We start from the raw sequence: 21,949 nt of genomic DNA, 5'->3' as shown, positions 1-21,949 counted from the left end.
CAGTCACAGAAATTAAGTATGTAGTCACGTGGTCAGGTAGAGGGAGGCCCTGAGGTTTAACTTACAAAGATGCCCTGAGTTTTTGTGTGCTGTGGATGCTCAGTTGAAAACCAGTGGGCTGTCATAGACCTACCATAGCGGAGTAAATTGACTTAAGCATCAAGTTTTGTGGACTGCTGCACTAACTTTCTGGATGGAGAATGTGGCAATAAATTGAGGGTTCTGTAGCCAGCAGAATCCTTGGTACAGCATCAGCAACTCAGAAACATTTCCCTGTGAAAAGTCTAGACCCCATGTTATCTATAGCCAATTCAGCAGCAGTATCCTGCAGAATGTTCAGCAATTGGCTACACAAAGGACCATGATCCAGAGACCAGCAGATGGCAGCCACCACCACACAAAAAACCAGCATGAGGCTAGAGTCCCTTCTCAATGCCAGGAGACTGCAGGAGCATGCTTTTCACCATTCACTGGGGAGAGACAGGGTAAGGAGAGGCTCTCTGAGTGATCAAGCATTATTTTATCCAATAGAGACCAAATACTTCCTAAAAGTATATTTAAATTGTCAGATTAGATTAAGTTTAAACTAGATCGAAAATTTAGTTAGTTTTTTCTCCTGCTAACCAGTAGATGGGGATTTGGGAGGGATATTAGATTATAGACTAAAATAGGAGAGTAAAATATTTCTGTACAACCATGCACTGCATAACAGCATTTTGGTCAAAAATGGACAGCATATATGGCAGTGGTTCCATAAAATTAGTACCATACAGCCTAGGTGTGTAGTATGCTATACCATCCAGGTTTGTGTAAGTACTAAAGGGGAGGAAGACATTTTTCTCTACCCTTCTAGGTTCTTCTGGCTGGTCTAAGAATTAAATTGACATGAGACAGATTAACAGTAGAAAAACAAACAAAACTTTAATATCATGTGTACACGGGAGAAACCCAGGAAAACTGAGTAACTCACCAAAATGGTTGAAGCCCTTACCTTAGTGTCAGTACCATCCTCAGCTGAAGACAAAAGAAGATGTTGGAGGTGGGGAGAGTCAGAGACTTCGGAGGGAAGGAAGTCAATTCACAGGTGAAAAGGAGCAAATGTTTGGAAAACAAGTGTTTGGCTACACAGAAACAGAACACAGAAGGGAGCCCAACAAACAGGCTTTTCTAGGTTCCTCCCTGTCTACACGTAGTTCTGCTAAGTTGATAGCTCGCTTCCTGAGACAGGTTTTTTTAACCCAAATTCTTTCAGGCAGTTAAGGAGGAGGTAACAAGAAAAAATTTCTGAGTCTTATTTCTTACAAGCAGACTAAAATAGTCCTCATGTTAAAGAGAAACATTTTAGGGTGGCAAATTTTGTTCCCCTTCAGTATACTCTATGATGTTCACACAATGACAAAATTGCCTAATGATGTCTTTTTTCAGAATGTGTCTCCGTTGTTAAGTGACATCTAACTGTACATCATCTGAATTATAGTGTAAACCTTAGGATTCATTTCAAATTGCCCTTCTGCAGGTTCATTCAGACTTCTTGGATAAGCTTTTCAGAAGAGGAAAGAGAGGATCAGACAAATACATATCAATTTACCTTTCTGTCTTCCTCTCCCCTCTCTTTCCTATCCCTGTTACCTGGCCTATCTTTGAGTTTGAGAAGTTGGGAGGGAATTTAAACTTGTATCCACAGCCCACTTGCTCCTACGTGATTCTCCCTTCTCTCTCTTTAGGAGAAGGCTCTCCAGGCTGGAAAGTTTCCAGTAAATACCCCCATTCAGGAAACCTTTACTGAAGATTCACTAAGTACGAGAACCTGTGACAAGTACAAGGTATATAGAGAAAAGCTGGCCCTGGCCTGCACACGGGGAGCAGGGGAAATAGGGAAATAGGCATGTAAACAAATGATTGTTATAAACAACCATTTGAAGGAAAAAGAGCTGAGACTAACTTTTATATCGACTCTTTCTAGGCCCATGTCTGTGAACCCATCCCTGACCCCTAATCAGTTATAATTCTCTTCATCTTTTCCAACATTTCCACGTTGCATTTCTGTGCCACTTATCACATTTTATTTTGTCCTGTGTTCTTTTTTCCCTACCAGTCTGTATTACATATTTGGAACAAGATCTATGTCTAATTCATTTTTTAAAGCTCTAGGTGCTGGCAAAGTTCTGGACACGCAGAAATGTTGTGTGTGAAACAGTGTCAGTCTCAGGCTGTGCAAAGATGTATAAAGATGTTAATTTCAGTGCTATTTATAATAGTGAAAATTTAGGAACCTGGTTGCTTACCAGTAGAGACCTGGTTAATTAAAATAGACCATATTGTTGATCTCAAAAGACGTTCATAGTAGATTTGAGTGGAAAAGGAGATTATAAGAAAGTATGCAAACTATACATTACCATGTATGCAGAATTGTGCATATTTAACTATGTGTCCATATGCCTGGAAGGATGGTCATTAAAATGTTTGCAGAAATTAATCTGAGGGGTGGCATTTTGTTTGTTTTTAATTTCCTTTTTTATGTTTTTCCACATTTTTGAAATTTTTTCAGTGAATAAATGTTATTGTGTAAAAAAACAAAAAATTTTTAAAATTCCATCAAAATCTGATTCTCTTTCTCTCTCCTATTCAAAACCCTTCAGGGTCTCATTGCATGGTGGTTCTCAGCCAGGGCAATCCAAATGTCCCAGGGATAGCTGGCAATATCTGGACACATTTGGTTGTCATGACTGCAAGGAGTGTTACTAGCATCTAATGAGTGAAGGGCAGAGATGCTGCTAAACATCCTTTCATGCATGGGACACTCTCCCGCAATAAGGAATTATCTGGCCCCAAACATCAACAGAGAAGTTAAGAAATATATCAGAATTATCCTGATATAATAAAGCACTTTACCACCATCTGGTGGTAAGAGAAGGGCATGTAGCTTCAGCAGGAATTCAGATGGTTGAACTAGGATCCTCAGAAAACACAAAGGATAGCTAGAGTTAGACTGGGAGGCAGGGGAACAGCAAGAAAATTGGTGGTTGAGAGGATCTGCAATGCTCTTAATAGGACCAGTAGTTGCTTGTGAGGCTACTATTCTGAGTTTGTAAGCCCCACATTAAGATTCCCATTTTCTGGTTTCATTGTGACTCCAGAGACCCAGAATAACTAGGTGCTAAGGCAAGAAAGGCTTTTGGTAAATGTTATAGCTTTAACCTGGCAGATAGAATGTTGTGGGGGAGGGTAGGAACCTGCAATTGCACCCATAGGTGCCTCCGTCATATATGGGATAGTAAAGCTTTAGTTCTTCTAGGAATAGTTTCAGCCCAAAGCACATGGGACCGAGGCAGGGCTCCTTGTTTTGGCTCAATTAACTATTATCTCCACCTCATTCCTCCTAAGGAATGCATCTGCAAGGCCTAGGCTTCTTTACTTGACCCCACCCTTCTCAACTCCACCCCCAAGACCATGAAGAAAACAATATCTATTCTTGCTCTGCTCATCAGCTTTACTTCTCTTTTTCTCACGCTCCAGTGTTCTGTTTTCTAATTATTACTTACTAATGAGTTGCCCATCTGGCAGCTATGTGTCGTGCTCCTCTCCACTGCTCTCAACAGGGCTGTGGGCTACTGCTCACTTTCCTGACTGCTAGTGACTTTTGGAAGGCCTGCATTCTCTCATCCCTTGAAAGGATGCTGCTCTCTTCCTACCAGTGTAGGGATGTTATGCAGTCCTTATTTCCTTTTTGCGGTGTTTCTGTATTCTCCACAACCCCATTGTTCAAATCCATTTAGATGTAGCCATCTTTACCAAGGCCTTAAAGAATGGTGCAGATTGGTTTCTCCAGAAGCAGATGCTGAAACAGTGTGAGGTGCAAGATGTTTATTAGGGATCAACACCTGTGGGGTTGAAAGGGGGCCAAAGCAGATTTGGCAGAGGAAGAAGTTGAACTGTGATGCAGGCCCCACAAACCTCTTGGGAGCTCTGGAGCAAGTGTAGCCCATCAGAGCATCTCGTGTCAGGCTACAGGGGTTGGGTCTTTTTTGATATTCTGTCTCACTCTGTCACTGGATGCAGGCTGCCCCAGGAAGGAGATGACCTCAGGTGAAGAGGCTCTCCACAGTTGAGGCAGATTTGAAGAATCTGACAGCTACAGACTGGCTGCTGACTTGGCTCACTTCAGCTGGGCAGCAAGTGCTTCCTTGAAGGAGGAATTGCCTGGCACATTTCTGTGTCTACCACAGAGGAATTGATGAGAATCACAATGTGAATTATGAGATAAAAATGATTGTTCCCCTGGTTCAAAGGGAAATCACCAAAGATAATTAAACTATTAGGGAGTTTGTTCCCAGGAGAACATGCCTTGGTTCACACCTTTTCTGACTTAGAATAAATGCAAATTCCTTAGGTTGCATTAGAAACAATAATGGCATTGGGTGCTATTAGGGAGCTGTTGCCCAGGGAACCCAACAAACCTTTCATTCTGCCCTGGCCTAGCCACCTTCCTCCCCGCTATTACTCGCTCTTTTTTTTTAATGAGGAAGATTCGCCCTGAGCTAACATCCATTGCTAATCTTCCTCTTTTTGCTTGAGGAAGATTCATCCTGAGCTAACACTTGTGCCAGTCTTCCTCTATTTTGTGTGTGGGTTGCCACCACAGCATGGCTGCCAATGAGTGATGTAGGTCTGTGCCCAGGAACTGAACCTGGGCCACCAAAGTGGAGCACACCGAACTTAACCACTAGGTGAAAGGGCCAGCCCTCCTCACTTCTTTTTTGATATTATATCTTTAATTCTATTTTATTTTAAAAATCTTACTTAGAGGAAATAAAATACAAATACAGGAAACAAGAAGGCAAACACATTTGTAACCACTGCTTGGGTCAAACTATAGAACTCATCAGCTCCCTTTCTCTGTGCCTCTCTTAAGTGCCCCATCTCAATTTTAATCCTCTTCTTTTCCTCAATAGAAATCACTTTCCTGACTTTTACATTAATTGCTTGCTTGTGTTTCTTTATAGTTTTATTGCCCAGTGTTCATCCCTAGGCACTATAGTTTAGTCCTACCCATTAAAAAACAATGTGATATGTCTTTTAATTTTCTATTATTCTATAAGACTTGTACCTACTTTTGGATTTATAATTATGTGTGTTTGTTTTTTCTTAAAGAAAGCCTTTCAAATTGTGTAAACTCAGGCCCCATGAAATCTGGATCTTCTCCTGCACAGGGGCCTAAATCTTGGCATGCCAGCCTTTCCTCTCTATGATCTTTGCCTGTATCTGCAGCCGTATCTCTTTCCTGCTGTTCCTCACTGTCCATGTTCCTGTGACGCTGAATTCTTTGTCATTCCTGACCTGTAACTATCTGGCCTCTTCATGACCTTCCTTAACCTCCCCTCTTGACCTGGAAACCATTTCACACCGACTTATCTTTCTTGACTCCCTCATCTTTCAGGTCCTATCGGTCACTTCTCCCTTGAGGTCCCCAATGTCCCTGCTCATTGATCAATCACAGCACTTGTAATGCTACGTCACAGGTATATGTGGGTTGGTTTTCACACTAGATTGTAAGACCTCTGAAGGTGCCAGAAGCAGCTGCTGCTTTTCCTTCTACTCTTCTTCCTCCTTCCAAAATATCTAATATTATTGACCTCTGCTTCAGAGCCGGGAACTATTCTTCTTGATTTTACAGGAATTATCAAATTTAATTTTCCTAAAAGCTCATTTTTATAATCCCCATTTTATAGTTGAAGAAATACAGAGTTGGAGATATAACTTGCCCATATCACAAGACTAGTAAGTGGAGGAGCCAGATTTCAACCCCAGACAACCCGATACCAGACTCTATGCTTTTAACCACTACCATGCTGCTTCTTTTTCTTAATAAATGTTGACTGAATAAATGCCAGGCACTGGAACAGGTGTTTCACCTTTATTTCATTTAATTCTCTTGAAATTACCTTTAAATCACAACATTACCTATATCATACTGTTGATGCAGAATAACCAATAACCATTCTATAGATAAGAGAAATAAGGTGAGTTTTACTTGAGCCAGAGTGAGGATGATAACCCGGGAAGGCCTTAGAAAGCATTCTGGAGAAGCATGGTTTTCAGCATAGTCATATCTTTTTAGAACAAAGAACATACATTAAACATGCCCAGGATATGTATTCATCAAAGTTTCAAAGATATATTCCATTGCAAATTAGTAGGTCAACATGACCCTGATATCTGGAAAGGGACTAATCCAGGCGTTACAATAGGACATTGGAGGGGAAGTGTGCATTCTGATCTTAAGAGTGTACATTCTTTACTTTAATGGTTAAGCAGATGTCCACTGTATATTTGATAGGCCATCAGTCAGGCTTTTTAGTTCAAGCTGAATCAGTTTTGAACCAGAATAGTTACCCCCATATACCTCGATATGTGAAAATCTCTTGTCAATACAATCTGTGAGTGCTAACATTATGAGGAGTCTTACCTATAATTTTATTTTGTTTAGAAGGGACTAATAATGATCACTAGTTACTATTACTAAGATATGCTTCTACCCACAGAATACTTCTGACACCAAATGTGTGGGTTTTCCACAGCAAGCAATTCTCTAATTCTCTGAGGACACCAACTAGGTGTCTTATTTAATTTAATAATTAATTGAATTTAATTCAGTTCTGACACTAACTACCTGAAGTTAGTTCAGACCCCACACGTTAAGGGCTTGGTCCCACAGGACTGCCTCCCACTTCAGATGACAATCTCAAGTAGTGGGTCCCCAGTTACCCACACTTTTGTCCAGCTTGGCTTCAAATGGGGAATTCCCGCAACCCCCTCCTCAGGTTCGATAACTTGCTATAATGGCTCACAGAACTCAGGGACTTTCAGTTCATTATAAAGGAAAGAAAGGATACAGATGAACAGCCAGATGAAGAGGCATATAGGGCGAGGTCTGGAAGGGCCTCAAGCACAGGAGTTCTGTCTCCGTGGAATTTGCGTACACCACCCTCTTAGCATGTGGATGTGTTCACCAACCTGGAAGCTCTCTGAACCCTTTCATTTAGGGCTTTTTTATGGAGGTTTTATGCGTTGGCACGATTGATTAAATCATTGGCCATTGGTGATTAATGCAATCTCTTGCCCCTCTCCCTGCCCCAGAGGTGAGGCAGGGGAAGGAGTGGGGCTTAGAGTTCCAACCCTTTAATGACTCGGTTGGTTTCTCTGGCAAGGATCCTCCATCCTGAAGCTATCTAAAGGCCTTTAAGGAGTCACCTCATTAGCATAAACTCAGGTTTGGTTGAAAGGAGCTTATTATGAATAACAAAAGATGCTCCTCTCACCCCTATCACTCATGAAATTCCAAGAGTTTTAGGAGCTCTGTGCCAGGAACCTGGATAGAGACCAAATATCACGATATCTCACTAGTTAATAATCAGAAATAATTGGAAACTTTTCCTGGAAGCAGCCTACAAGGCACCTCAAATGCCCCCTCCTATTTCCGAAGGGGATTCATCTGTGTTGTCAGTCTCTCCTGCTCCTCTTCCTCTTCTTTCTTCATCTGTGTGTAACCTGTTCATTGAATGAGCTGGACTTGTAACTGCGGGCCCTCCAGGATCAGTTCAACTGACCCCATCTTATCAACAGAGTAATTAAGAGTGGTTTTTCAGGAACTGAGATCTCTTGTTCAGTTCAGGCCAGTTAAGACCACCAACCCATCACTGGACCTGCACAAATGCTTGATAAGTGAGCTTTTTGACCTCAAGGAGCTAAAAACTCCACCTTCAGATCATGGTAACACCGCCATTTTGTGAACATGCATCCTATGAAGAGGCATGATGCTTGACTATGCTTGCGCAAGTTGTCAATTACCTCACTTCTCCTTTCCTCTGATCATCTATCTTCACACTTCAGACTGCCCTGCCCTTCATCCCATAAGTTGTGCCCCAAGCCCTGGATCGGAGAGACAGATCTGAGGGCACACACCCCCTGTCTCCTTACAGATTGATCTCACAGAGTAAAGCAGATTTCTTTTCCCAAAAGCTGATGCTGTAATAATTGGCTTTTAAAATGTGTTTTGGGTAGGAGAACCCGGTTTGTGCGGTAACAGACTAAGTGGTGTACAATTGGATTTTTTTTTTTATCTCTAGCCTCTGTGTGCACCATGTTATTTCAGATTTCCCTTCCCCATTCCTGAAAATATTCTTGGGAAGTGCCAATAACTTTTCTAGTCACTTTTGGGTATTAGAATATCTAAATTCTTAAGCATTAAAAAGTGCAGTCCAGGGACCAACCTGTGGCTTAGTGGTTAAGTGCGCGTGCTCTGCTACTGGCAGCCCAGGTTCGGATCCAGGGCATGCACCGATGCACTGCTTGTCCAGCCATGTTGAGGCAGCGTCCCACATACAGCAACTAGAAGGATGTGCAACTATGACATGCAGCTATCTACTGGGGCTTTGGGGAGAAAAAGGGGGAAAAAAAGGGGGAGGATTGGCATGGATCTTAGCTCAGGGCTGATTTTCCTCACCAAAAAAAAAAAACAAAGTGCAGTCCAACTAATATCAAAACTTCATCTCTCATCAAATCCTAAGCTGATCTCCTAGGCTACCCCTCACCACCTCCATAAAGTTCAGGCCTGATTCACAATTTCAGAGAATGGTAGTGGGGAAGGATGTCACAGCCTATTTTCTTTTTCTGATTGCTCTAAGTACTTCCTTTCCTCTTCCCAGTCTCATGATTTGGTTTGAGGGATGAGAGACCAAGGATCGCTGGTGTTGTTTGTGATTTTCTTTTATTTTTTATTTTATTTATTTATATTTTTTGTGAGGAAGGTCAGCCCTGAGCTAACATCCATGCCAATCCTCCTCTTTTTTTTTGCTGAGGAAGACCGGCCCTGAGCCAACATCTACTGCCAATCCTCCTCCTTTTTTTCCCTTTTTCTCCCCAAGGCCCCAGTAGATAGTTGTATGTCATAGTTGCACATCCTTCTAGTTGCTATATGTGGGACGCCGCCTCAGCATGGCCGGACAAGCGGTGCGTCGGTGCGGGCCCGGGATCCGAACCCCGGGCCGCCAGTAGCAGAGTGCGCACACTTAACTGCTAAGCCACGGGGCTGGCCCCCTGTGATTTTCTTTTAGCTGTTGAATACTCTGTGCCATGGATATTCAAATTCTGCCTCTTGTGGCATGCTTTTATGGAGTCTTCAGAATGTCCCCATACAGTTAATGATCTGACAGTATACTGTTTGCCAGCCGGGTTTGCTAAGGTTTCCTGGGTAACCTCTTTTGACTTTCCCTTAGCTCTGCTTCTGGCAGTACATTTCCAGTTGTCTCTTTCTGCTGAAATTATTTCACCTCACCAGGCAACTCTGTTGGGCAGGATTTTTCAAAAGGATCCCATCTGTATCCTATGGACTTAGAGATCTAAACTCAGTATCTTTGCCTAGCAATTTTCTGAAAGTGCGTGTTTCTCCCAATAACTTGTTCACCTTCCATGCTGGTAGGAATACAGAATGGACCTGTGAGTTTCTATAGTTCGGTAAGCAAGGGAGCAGGGAGAATGTCAGTCTTCCTTCTTGCAAAAAAAAAAAAAGAACCCAATCTGTATGTGTGATTCTTTTGAAATTCCTTTCTCTTGACTAGAATATGGGGGAAGTACTCCCACCCATCTTCTGGGGTAGGAGGAACATTGTAGCAAAATTAAGAATCCCATTTGAAAATCTTGTTACATATAAGCTTACATAAATATAAGATTGAGGAGAGTGATCTCGCAGGACCACTTTTGCTATCTCCTAGTAAGTCCTGTGGATGTGTCTAGCAACTCTTTTTGGAATCTTGGATTCCAAATCTGTTTGTCACCTGTTGTTCTCAGTAGACAGTGATGTTCTTCAAGGCGGGGGCTAAATTTGTCTTTCAAATTTCACTATGCCCTGTATGTCTGGGAGTTTTTGTTTAAGAACATCAAGGTATCTATGTTCTTTCTCTTACCTATGTAACTTCTCTTATTTAAAAACATTGCCAATGAGGAGCAGCAGCTCAGTGCTGACTCAGTAGTCTGAGCTTTGTGTCTCCCTCTTGTTAACACAATAGGTAGATAGGTGATTTCTGTTACTTGTGGGCAGGGAGTTTACCTGGCAGGATTTACATGAGTTAAGAATAGGGATTTTCTTAAAAATCAACCAACCAACCAACCTAGAATTTCGTCTTATAATAATAGACCTTTATGTCAGTCACTGTTCTTAGTTTCAGGCAATAGAAACTGACTGGATGATTAAAGCAGATAAGAAATCTATTGACTGGCTCTTGAAAACTCATAGAATCTTCAAGGAGTCTGAGAGAAGAGGAAATGGGCAGAAAAATGGATGGCCATGCATCCAGAATCACAGTGAAAATCTGCAAAAGAACTGGTCTAGTGATGACAACGCTATCACTGCTGCTGAATATAAGATGCTATACTTTGTGGATATTGCCTCTGCCACCTCTGCAGGCCGCTACCCCTGAAAATTGGATGTGGCTGCCACTGTTGATGCTGTTGCAAGAAAAACATTCTCTACTGCCTCTGCTTCTTTGACTCACTAGATCTTCATAAAAAAATCCCAGGTGGGGGCATCTGATTGGCAAATCCTGTGTTGTGTGCCCAAGCCCTAGCTGACAAGGGGAAGTAAGCAAGTTAGTGTCTGACATTTTCCTCTTGGTCTTGCACCAAATACTCGAGGTAGAGAATTCCCCAAGCCTAAAAAAGAGATTCAGATTCAGATGCTGATTAGTTTAAAAAAAAAAAAAAGGAACAAATGTTCTCTTTAAACTACTTAAATCTGAAAGAAATTTGACTCCAAAATAGGCATTTTGAATATACAGTAAAGGATTATTTTAAAACAAGTCAGGGTAAAGGAACAGGATTTGAAAAAAGTTATTAATAATAACAGTTATCATATATTGGAAAAATTATTAAATAATTCCCAAATTGTCCTGTAGTACTACCATTACCATTACCATGATAATTATATGGATTTTCTCTTTGAATCTTTTAACATAGGACTTTATATGAAGGCACCCCCATTCTTGTTTTAAAATTCTGCTTGCCAATTTTTTTTAAAGAAAATTTTTCTATATTTATAAGGGAGAGGTTTTGTGTGTGTACGTGTGTGTGTGTGTGAGGGGTGGGGGGAGGAGAGAGAGAGATTGTACGCTAGATATCCTTGTCCAATTTTGGTATCAGTTCAGGCTTATGGAATGAATTTGGAGGCTTCCATTCTCTTCTATGCTCCCACACAATAAAACCAGTAAAAAGAGTGTCTAGGGATCTCGAGTCAAGATGGCGGCGTAAGCAGACTCGGAACTCACCTGCTCCCACAGACACAGCCAATTTACAACTACTCGTGGAGAAATTACCCCTGAGACAGAACTGAAAACTGGATAAGAGGAACTCCTGCAACAACGGACAATCCTAACTGAGGTAGAAGAGGCAGAGACTCCCTTCTGGAGAGGAAAAACGCCGCCTTCACAAGCCGCCAGCTTCACAGCCGCCAGGAGCAGCTCACAGGTACGCAGGCCTCCCTGGAGGCGCGGGGCCCTGAGCCGGGGAGCGCCCCTGCTGTGGGCATTTTGTGGACCCAGCACAATCAAGACCAGCGGCATGATATCTGACTTTGCCTGCTACTAAAATATTGGGGAATACCCCCAGAAAACCTGGTTCACAAAGAAATTAAAACCGGCTCTTAAAGGGCCCACGCGCAAACTCACCCTTTTCAGAAAACATCCTAAAATCACCAGAAAGAAAGGTGCACAGTGCTTTGGTGAAAAGAGACTCACCTGATAGGCCCTGAGTGCATCTCGGTGAGGGGTGAGACCTCTCCAGGGACTGGGACATTGGCGGCGGCCATTGTTGTGGCCTGGTGTGGGTGTGCTGACACGGACGCCATTGGAGTTCTCCCTGAGGCCTGCTAGCCCAGGGTCTGCCCCACCCGCTAGAGCACCGATTTAATCCAGCTCAGCCAGGGCAGGCAGCCCACCCTAGAGACTGGCCCCACACAACAACAAGCCCTCAGGCAACTTGTGGGCCTGCATAGATTGGTGACTCGATTATCTGCAGCCTGGCAACTGAGCCGACTTCAGTGGGGCAGGGCGTGCACAAGGAGCAGGTGGATAGTGTGGGACGGCGGTGGAGTGTGTGGGGCTCCTGCCGTGGAGAGACTGGGTCTGCTTTGGGAGGTCGGGGCACTCACACGGGTCAGGACTGTGTTGACTGTGTGTGTGGACCTGTGGGTGGCAGGGCTTGTCAGCTGCAGAAGACTTGTGCTTCTCAAAGACCCACATAGGGGGTTTGCCCCACATCCCAAAGCCTGAAACAATTAGGTGCTCCTGTGCCTGAGGCCAGCCCCACCCAGCTGCAATCCTCAGAGAGCTGACAAGAGACCTAATAGGCTAGAGGCTTACAGCAGTTTTAAGGCCCTGAGCCTAACAACCTGCCACGCTGGGGGCCTACTCACTTAAAAGAAATACTGCAACACAAATGTGGTATTAGAACTTGCAGCCAACTGTGCTGGGGCTCCCCACACCTGATAAAGAGACTGAAGGGCCCACAACAACTACAAGCAGCTGAGCATTACAACAGCTGGCCTGGAGCATAACTCGGCCTCCCTGGGTGCCTACAGGGAGGGCAAACAGGCCACAACAGAAGGACACACATAGCTCACATAGGGGTCACCCCTGGAACATTGAGAACTGAGGGAAGCACACTGGAAGCCTCCTAAGGCATCACTTACATAAGGTCACCTATCCAAGAGCAGGAGACGTAGCTGACCTACCTAATACGTAGACACAAGCACAGGGAAAGAGGCAAAATGAGGAGGCAAAAGAATACATTCCAAGTAAGGGAACAGGACAAAACCCCAGAAAAGGAACTAAGTGAAACAGAAATGAGCAACCTACCCGACAGAGAGTTCAAACTAAGAGTGTTAAGGATGCTCACTGATCTGGGGAGAAGAATAGATGAACTCAGTGAGAATGTCAACAAAGAAATAGAAGATATAAAAAGGAACCAATCAGAAATGAAGAATACAATACTGGAAATGAAAAATTCGTTAGAGGGACTCAAAAGCAGAGTAGAGGATACAGAAGAACGGATCTGTGAGCTGGATGAAAGACTAGAAGAAATTACCCAAGGTGAACAGGTAAAAGAGAAAAGAATTAAAAAGAGTGAGGACAGTCTAAGGGACCTCTGGGACAACATCAAGCGCACTAACATCCGTGTTATAGGTGTCCCAGAAGGAGTAGAGCAAGACAAGGGGGCAGAGAATCTATTTCAAGAAATAATAGATGAAAACTTCCCTAACCTAAGGAAGGAAACAGACATCCAGGTACAGTAAGCACAGAGAGCCCCAAACAAGATAAACCCAAAGAGGCCCACACCAAGACACATCATAATCAAAATGTCCAGAATTAAAGATAAAGAGAGAATCCTAAAAGCTGCAAGAGAATGTCAAGTTACATACAAAGGAAACCCCATAAGGCTATCAGCTGACTTCTCAGCAGAAACCTTACAGGCTAGAAGAGAATGGCATGATATATTTAAAGTGCTAAAAGGAAAAAACGTACAGCCAAGAATACTCTACGCAGCAAGGTTATCATTCAAAATGGAAGGAGAGATCAAAACTTTCCCAGACAATCAGAAATTAAAGGAGTTTGTCACCAAGAAACCAGCGCTACAAGAAATGTTAAAGGGACTGATTTAAGGGGAAAAGAGAAGACCACAAATAGGAAAAACTATCTATTTCCATGATAAGAATGTAATGGAAACAAATGCACAAAAAAGAGTTTAGATATGATATCAAAAACATAAAAGGAGGGAGGAGGGTAGTTAAAGAGTACAGCTTTCAGACAGAGGTCAAACTAAAGTGACCATCAATTCTGTATGGAAGAAGAAAGGAACAGAGAAGGACTACTAAAACACTGAGAAAAAAAAAAAGTTAAAAAATGGCAGTAAGTACATACTTATCAATAGCTACTTTAAACGTCAATGGACTAAATGCTCCAATTAAAAGGCATAGGGTGGCAGACTGGATAAAAAAACAAGACCCATATATATGCTGCATACAAGAGACACACTTCAGACCTAAAGACACTCACAAACTGAAAGTGAAGGGATGGAAAAAGATACTCCAAGCAAATGGCAATGAAAAGAAAGCTGGGGTAGCAGTACTCATATCAGACAAAATAGACTTTAAAACAAAAACTGTAAAAAGAGACAAAGAGGGGCATTACATAATGATCAAGGGAGCAATCCAACAAGAGGATATAACACTTGTAAATATCTACACACCCAATGTAGGTGCACGTAAATATATACAGCAATTATTAACAGGCATAAAAACAGAAATAGACAGTAACACAATAATAGTAGGGGACTTTAACACTCCACTTACACCACCGGATAGATCATCCAAACAGACGATCAATAAGGAAACATGGGCCTTAAATGACACACTAGAACAGATGGACCTAGTAGATACATACAGAGCATTCCATCCAAAAGCCGAAGAATACACGTTCTTTTCAAATGCACATGGAACATTCTCCAGCATTGATCACATATTAGGCCACAAAACATGTCTCCATCAATTTAAGAAGATTGAAATAATACCAAGCATCTTTTCTGACCACAACGGTATGAAACTAGAAATCAACTATAGGAAGAAAATCAGAAAAGCCACAAATACATGGAGATTAAACAAAATGCTACTGAACAACGACTGGGTTAACGAAGAAATCAAAGAAGAAATCAAAAAATACCTGGAGACAAATGAAAATGAAAATACAACATGCCAGAATTTATGGGATACAGCAAAAGCGGTTCTAAGAGGGAAGTTTATAGCGATACAGGCCTATCTCAACAAACAAGAAAAATCTCAAATAAACAATCTAACAATGCACCTAAAGGAATTGGAAAAAGTAGAACAAACAAAGCCCAAAATCAGTAGAAGAAGGGAAATAATAAAAATCAAAGCAGAAATAAATGAAATGAGACCAAAAAAACAATAGAAAAAATTAATAAAACCAAGAGCTGGTTCTTTGAAAAGATCAACAAAATTGACAAACCTTTAGCTAGACTCACCAAGAAAAAAAGAGAGAAGGCACAAATAAGTAAAATCAGAAATGAAAGAGAAGAGGTTACAACAGACACCTCAGAAATACAAAAGATTATAAGAGAATACTATGAAAAGCTACATGCCAACAAATTCGACAATCTGGAAGAAACGGATAAATTCTTAGAATCATACAACCTTCCAAAACTGGATCAAGAAGAAGTAGAGAATTTGAGTAGACCAATCACCAGTAAGGAGATTGAAACAGTAATCACAAACCTCCCCCAAAATAAAAGTCCAGGACCAGACGGCTTCCCTGGTGAATTCTACCAAACAAGACTTCTTCTACCAAAGAAGACTTAATACCTATCCTTCTCAAACTCTTCCAAAAAATTGAGGAGTGGGGGAAGCTCCCTAACTCATTCTACGAAGCTGACATTACCCTGATACCAAAACCAGACAAGGACAACACACAAAAAAAGAAAATTACCGGCCAATATCACTGATGAACATGGATGCAAAAATCCTCAACAAGATACTAGCAAATCACATACAACAATACGTTAAAAAGATTATACACCATGATCAAGTGGGATTTATTCCAGGTATGCAGGGATGGTTTAACATTCGCAAATCAATCAACGTAATACACCACATTAATAAAATGAAGAATAAAAATCACATGATCATCTCAATAGATGCAGAGAAAGCATTTGACAAGATACAGCATCCATTTATGATAAAAACTCTGAATAAAATGGGTATAGAAGGAAAGTACCTCAACATAATAAAGACCATATATGAGAAACCCACAGCTAATATCATCCTCAATGGTGAAAAACTGAAAGCTATCCCTCTAAGAACAGGAACCAGACAAGGATGCCCACTGTCACCACTCCTATTTACCATTGTGCTGGAAGTCCTAGCCAGAGCAATCAGGCAAGAGAAAGAAATAAAAGGGATCCAAATTGGAAAGGAAGAATTGAAACTGTCACTATTTGCAGATGACATGATTTTATGTATAGAAAACCCTAAAGAATCCGCCAGAAAACTTTTAGAAGTAATAAACGAATATGGTCAAGTTGCATGATACAAAATCAACATACAAAAATCAGTTGCATTTCTGTACACTAACAACGAAGTAGCAGAAAGAGAAATTAAGAATACCATCCCATTTACAATTGCAACAAAAAGAATAAAATACATAGGAATAAACTTAACCAAAGAGGTGAAAGATCTGTGCACCCAAAACTATAAAACATTTCTGAAAGAAATTGAAGAAGACACAAAGAAATGGAAAGATATTCCGTGCTCTTGGATTGGAAGAATTAACATAGTTAAGATGTCCATACTTCCTAAAGCCATCTATAGATTCAATGCAATCTCTATCAAAGTTCCAACAACATTTTTCACAGAAATAGAACAAAGAATCCTAAAATTTATATGGAACAACAAAAGACCCCGAATAGCTAAAGGAATGCTGAGAAAAAAGAACAAAGCTGGAGGTATCACATTCCCTGATTTCAAAATATACTACAAAGCTATAGTAACCAAAACAGCATGGTACTGGCACAAAAACAGACCTACAGATCAATGGAATAGAATCGAAAGCCCAGAAATAACCCACACATCTATGGACAGCTAATCTTTGACAAAGGTATGGACAGCTAATCTTTGACAAAGGAGCCAAGAACATACAATGGGGAAAAGAAAGCCTCGTCAACAAATGGTGTTGGCAAAACTGGATAGCCATATGCAAAAAAATGAAAGTAGACCCTTACCTTACACCATGCACAAAAATTAACTCCACATGGATTAAAGACTTGAATGTAAGACCTGAAACTGTGAAACTTCTAGAAGAAAACGTAGGCAGTACGCTCTTTGACATCGGTCTTAGCAACATCTTTTCAAACACCATGTCCGACCAGGCAAGAGAAACAATAGAAAAAATAAACACATGGGACTACAAACTAAAAAGCTTCTGCACAGCAAAGGAAGCCATCAACAAAACAAAAAGACAACCTACCAATTGGGAGAAGATATTTGCTAACCATACATCTGATAAGGGTTTAATCTCCAAAATATATAAAGAACTCATGCATCTCAACAACAAAAAAACTACCAACCCAATTAAAAAATGGGCAAATGACCTGAACAGACATTTCTCCAAAGAAGATATACAGATGGCCAACAGACACATGAAAAGATGTTCAAAATCACTAACTATCAGGGAAATGCAGATCAAAACTACAATGAGATATCACCTCACGCCCATCAGAATGGCTATAATTAACAAGACAGGAAACAACATATGTTGGAGAGGATGTGGAGAGAAGGGAACTCTCATACACTGCTGCTGGGAGTGCAAACTGGTGCAGCCACTATGGAAAACAGTATGGAGATTCCTCAAAAAATCAAGGCTAGAACTACCATATGATCCAGCTATTCCACTGTTGGGTATTTATCCAAAGAACTTGAAAACACCAATTTGTAAAGGTACACGCACCCCTGTGTTCATTGCAGCATTATTCACAATAGCCAAGACTTGGAAGCAACCTAAGTGCCCATCAAGGGACAAATGGATAAAGAAGATGTGGTATATATACACAATAGAATACTACTCAGCCATAAGAAACGATGAAATCCAGCCATTTGTGACAACATGGATGGACATTGAGGGTATAATGCAAAGTGAAATAAGTCAGAGGGAGAAGGTCAAATACCGTATGATTTCCTTCATTAAGTAGTAGATAATAACAACAATAAACAAACACATAGGGACAGAGATTGGATTGGTGGTTACCAGATGGGAAGGGGGGAGGGAGGAGGGTGAAATGGATAATTTGGTACATGTGTGTGGTGATGGGTTGTAATTAGTATTTTGGTGGTGAACATGATGTAATCTATGCAGAAATAGAAGTATAATGATGTACACCTGAAATTTTTACAATGTTATAAACCAATGTTACTGCAATAAACAAAAAATTAAAAAAAAAAAAAAAGAGTGTGTAGTCTTTGTAGGTCTGATAGAAGTTGCTTTAAAACCTACCTGGGACTACTGCCTTTTTTTCGTGAGGTGATCTTTGACATCCTTTCCATTCTTGTCTTTGTTATTAGTCTCATTCATTTTTTTGAATCAAGCTTTAAGCCATATTCTGTAATTTAAATTTTCCTTGAAATGTATATATTTCAGAAAGATTCTAACATATAGCATTGTATTCTATTTCTTATTCCTAATATTTATATATGTTTCCCTTTTGTCTTGTATAGGCTTGCCAAAAGATTTTTTCTGTATGTGTATACAATCGTGCACTGCGTAATGACGTTTCCTTCAACAATGGCCTGCATATTAAGACGTTGGTCCCATAAGATTAGTACCGTATAGCCTAGGTGTGTAGTAGGCTATTCCATCTACATTTGTGTAAGTATACCCAATGATGTTCACACAACGGTGAAATCACCTAATGATGCATTTCTCAGAACGTATCCCCACTGTCAAGAAATGCATGACTGTAATTCTTTTCAGTGATCCGGCTTTTACTTCTATTTATTTACTTTACATTTTTTATAATAAATATATTTATTTTATTTTGCTATTTGAAAATTTTATCTTTATTAATTTATTTTGTCTTTTATTTTCTATATCTACAGGAACAAAATTTTCTCTGAGTTATCCTTCTCCTCTAACCCAAATATTTTGTTATACACTGTACAATGTTTTAGTTGTTAATTATTTATAAATAGTTTGTGATTTCAGTTTTGATTTATACTTTATATAAAAAGATAGTTAAAAGTTTCCAAGTTGTTAATTGTTTTGGGGGATTTGTTCTTAATTTTAGATAATGTAGCCTTTACAGTTTCTGCATTTTGGGGCATATTGACACTTTGATGGCCTATTATTTATAACTTTTTCTTTAAATAGCTTTATTGAGATACAATTTACATGCCATAAAATTTACCTACTTAAAATGCACAAAATTTAATGGTTTTTAGTATACTTACAGAGTTGTGTAACCATCACCATAATCTACTTTTAGATCATTTTGTCACCTCCCGAACAGATCTTGTACTCATTAGCATTTCACTCCTGTCCTCTCCCCACCTCCATCTCGCAGCCCTAGGCAAGCACTAATCAACTTTCTGTCTCTATAGATTTGCCTATTCTGGACATTTCACATAAAAAGTACCAAAGAATATGTGGTTTTTGTGTCTGGCTTCTTTCACTTAGAATAATGTTTTTGTAGTTTGTCTATGTTGTAGCCATGTATCAATACTTCATTCCTTTTTAATGCCAAATAATATTTCATTGTATGATTCTACCACATTTTGTTTATCCATTCATCACTTGATGGACATTTGGGTTGTTTCCACTTTGGCTATTATGAATAATGCTGCTATGAAAATCCATGTAAGTTTTTGTGTGGACACATTTCATTTCTCTTGGGTATATATAGAGGAGTGAAATTGCTGGGTCATATGGTAGCTCTTTGTTTAACGTTTTGAAAAACTGACAAACTGTTTTCCAAAGTGGATGTACCATTTCACATTCCCACCAACAATGTATGAGGGTTCCAATTTCTTCACAACCTCACCAGCACTTGTTATTATCTGTCGTTTTTCTTTGGTGAGGAAGATTGGCCCTGAGCTAACATCTGTTGCCAATCTTCCTCTTTTTGCTTGAGAAAGATTGTCACTGAGCTAACATCTGTGCCAGTCTTCCTCCATGTTTGTATGTGGTACACCACCACAGCATGGCTTGAGGAGCAGTGTGTAGGTCCGTGCCTGGGATCTGAACCTGCAAACCCTGGGCCACCGAAGCAGAGTGTGTGAACTTAACCACTGCACCACCAGGCCAGCTCTGTGTCTTTTTGATTATAGCTCTTCTGGTGGATGTGAAGTGGTATCTCACTGTGGTTTTCATTTGCATTTCTCAAATGACTAGTGATGTTGAGCATCTTTTTATATGCTTATTAGCCATTTGTATATGTTCCCACTTTCAACCCTGGGGAAGTGAGAGACAGCACAGTAATGAAAGAAGAGTAAAGGAACAAGGTGGGAAAATAGTGAAGAAGCTAATCTCACTTCTTTCCCCATTGCCAGACTGAGGCAGGCCTGGAGTTGTCAGAAGAGATAAGCTTTCAATTGAATAAGAGATTATATTAGACTGTATTAAAGTTTTTAAGGATTAAGATTCACTGAGAAAACTAGGAGATTCACCTAGTATTTCATCCAGAGTTGGTGAGAACTGAGTCCACGGAACAGACTGAAGGAGGCAGTCATGAGAAAAATAAAATTTCTTTTTGCTTTCACCCTACTGATTCTAACTCATTTAATAAACAAGTTATATTTGTTATTAAAAAAATAAAAAACCATTTGTAGGGTGGAAATAAAGGTGGAAAATCCATGTCACAAGAAAAATAAAGATAAAGAGCTTGATTCATCCAGTAAGTCAGGAAAGGAAAAAAAGGGAAACAACCAGGAATAACATGCAAAAAAGAAACCATAAAATAAAATAAAATAACTTAATCAATGCTGACAATAAAGGTGATTGAGTACAATTAACTAGTAAAATACATAGTATTTCAGGGAAAAATTAAATTAATAAAAGATAAAATCCAACAAGGAGAGCTAATAGTAATAAAGTAACAAAAATTGTTTTAAATATACAGGGAGGAACAAATAAAAATTCATAATGGCACTTAACCATATCTTTCAAAAACAGATCAAACAGGTAAAAATAAGTAAGCCCAGTGGTAAGTGAGAAGGCATTGGGCACTCAAGTAAATGGGAAAACAAAAAGGCCACTGTAGCTCTATAATAATGTATAAGTGGAAGAGTGGTAGACGACAAAGCCAGAAAGATAAGCAGTATTCACTCCATGGAGTGTTACTGCCCAAGGGGGCGGGGGGTGTTGTCTGCCCACCACAAGACATGCCAATAGTCAAGAGGCAAGGAGGTAGGAGAGAAAGGATTTTTTATCACAGCTTGCTAGCAAGAGGGAAGATGGCCAACTAATGTCTGAAAGAACCATCTTAAAGGGGCACAAAATCTTACAGCAGTTGTATAGGCCAGTGGGTTATAGGGGAGGGGATTAGGAATGTTGACCCTCTGATGTTACAGACTGGGAGTTGCCACACCACATCTTTCAGTTTTCATTGATGATGGCTATCAGCATAGACTCTTCCCAGGGGTCATCACATTCCTAGAGAACTCAAAAGAACAAAATTATCGTCTTATTGCAGCTGGGAGGGGCCATAAAATCTACAGAGCCTGCAAATTCCCCGGAGACAGACCCTTACTTATCTGGGCAGACTAAAGCAAAGATCCAAAGAGGCTGGTGAGTTAGGGTTATTCATAGTTCCAACATGGATTTCTTCTATAAGATGGCTTCCCTTATGCTAACTTTGTGTTGAGCTGGTATCAGGAGGACTTTGTCAATCATGGTAAAGATTTTGGTCTTTCTTCAGAGAGTATTAGGAAGTCATAAAAAAGATTGAAAGAGAAGGTAGTAGTACGTGATATGATCATATTTGAATTTTGAAAACTACTGTTTGGTTAAAATTTGGAAAATGGATTGGATAGGTAAGAATGAATGAGGAAAGAACAATTAGTAAGTAGTCCAGGAGAGAGATGATGGTAGCTTGTACTAGGATGTTGGTGATGGACAGATTGAGTAGATTTGAAAGCTATTTGTGAGGTAAAGGTGACAGATCATGGTGATAGATTAGATATGAACGGTAAGAAGAGGAAGATGTTAAAGATGATTCTTTATGGAAGCATCTTGTTTTCAGATAGTCTCTCAAATTTTTCTGAGAATACTACATTAATTTTACTCATTTTAAAATTTTCATCTGTTTCAGCATTAGCAGTTTCCTTGGGGTTAGTTCTGTG

General features: G+C 40.3%; 1 protein-coding gene across 2 annotated transcripts in view; it reads left to right on the top strand.

Moving 5' to 3' along the window:
* Positions 1–21,949, top strand: part of LOC147916583 (uncharacterized) — a 171,760-nt gene that overhangs the window by 19,615 nt on the left and 130,196 nt on the right. The window contains exon 2 of one of the 2 annotated variants that reach the window (XR_015552675.1): positions 10,218–10,710. The exons of the other annotated variant lie outside the window; for it this stretch is intronic. The gene's annotated coding sequence lies outside the window, so the exon portion shown is untranslated. Of the gene's footprint in view, positions 1–10,217; positions 10,711–21,949 lie in introns of those variants that run through there. 2 annotated transcript variants of the gene reach the window in all.

The sequence above is a fragment of the Ceratotherium simum genome, chromosome 7, assembly GCF_057802395.1.
Source record: "Ceratotherium simum simum isolate JZ-2026a chromosome 7, ASM5780239v1, whole genome shotgun sequence".
Classification (NCBI taxonomy): domain Eukaryota; kingdom Metazoa; phylum Chordata; class Mammalia; order Perissodactyla; family Rhinocerotidae; genus Ceratotherium; species Ceratotherium simum.
Note: the sequence above shows the minus strand (reverse complement) of the source record. Positions and strands in the feature narration are given on the sequence as shown.